A 1,269-nucleotide genomic window follows, 5' to 3' on the forward strand; every position below is an offset into this window, starting at 1 on the left:
TGGATTTAATACTTGTTCTCCCTTCTTGCTTTGGCTGCCTCCTGAATAAATCTTTACTCTGCTGCAAACCTAGGCATCTCAGGGTTTGACAAATGAACCCGGTTTGGTAACAGACCTACTTTGGCGCTTAATTTTTTTTTTATTAATAAAAAAAATTTTTTTTTTAATTTAATGCCAGCTTCCAAGGAAGTAAGAATATGTGTGTCACTGTTACACACTGGTTCTGTTTAAAACCCTTCCAGATGGGCGCTTAGCTGACTGATTTATCTCAGATCCAAGCTTCCTGAGAGGCCCACATGCTCACTTCTTCGTGTGGCCTCCAGAAAACTTCCTGCAGCCTAGAAAGATTGATTTGTGGCTGATGAGCTTTCCCATTCTTAAGAGTCACCTGACGGATTCCACAGTTAGGTGAATAAATTCAGAAGTGGAGATACCCAGGCACCTGAGAAAACAGTACATCCAGCCTGCTGCTTGCCATCCAAGCCCACACCCACGCTAACCAGAAGCCACCACCATGGCGAGGGACCAGAATGCAACCTGGGAGATGGGGAGTCACGACAACTTTGAAGGCTACATGAAGCCCTGGGTACTGATTTTGCCACCCACAAGATCGCCGTCCGTCTGACTCGGACGAAGATCACCAAGCCAGACCGCGGTAAGTTCAAGGCGAAAACCAACAGCACGTTCTGCAACTATGACTTGTATATCACGGCCAGGGTGGAGTTTGGCAAGTACACAAAGGGCCTGGACAACCGGAATGTTAAGACGCTGGGCATCCGGGAAGGTGATGCCCTCGTGTGCGCGCAGAAGGGGGAAAGGAGAGCCGCGGGGGGCAAGCAGCGGGTCGCGCGGGACAAGCCGTACCTGGAGCTGACGTGTGGCAGAGGTCCGTCAGGTGTTCAAGAAGCAATGGCGGCGAGGGCGCCTACTGAGCATGCGCCGCGCACTCCACGCCAGGCGTTCGCTGGCTTTGCGACGCCGCCGCCGGGACCCCCCAGCTCCTGACAAAGCCCGTTAAGGCATCCGGGTGGGTTTTAAACCGAACGGGTGAGTAACAGTGACATAGTCTTCCTTCCTTGGAAGCTGGCATTGAACAAAAAAACCCAAAATGTTTTAAAATTTATTTTTAAAGGGCAGTTTGTAATGTTTATAGAATTATTCATTTAGCAGTTGCAAAATCAGGTACGATAGAATCAACTAAAGGCATAGTAAATGTATTCTCAGCCTGTCAGTATATGAAGTCTGTTAGTTTTTTTTACTTCAGCTAGG

The 1,269-nt window shown here is 48.7% G+C and overlaps 1 pseudogene; it reads left to right on the top strand.

Moving 5' to 3' along the window:
• The first annotated feature begins 514 nt into the window (after positions 1–514).
• On the top strand, positions 515–1,018 carry LOC105092118 (retinol-binding protein 2-like; annotated as a pseudogene).
• The last annotated feature ends 251 nt before the right edge of the window (positions 1,019–1,269 follow it).

This window comes from Camelus dromedarius, chromosome 1, assembly GCF_036321535.1.
Source record: "Camelus dromedarius isolate mCamDro1 chromosome 1, mCamDro1.pat, whole genome shotgun sequence".
Lineage (NCBI taxonomy): Eukaryota > Metazoa > Chordata > Mammalia > Artiodactyla > Camelidae > Camelus > Camelus dromedarius.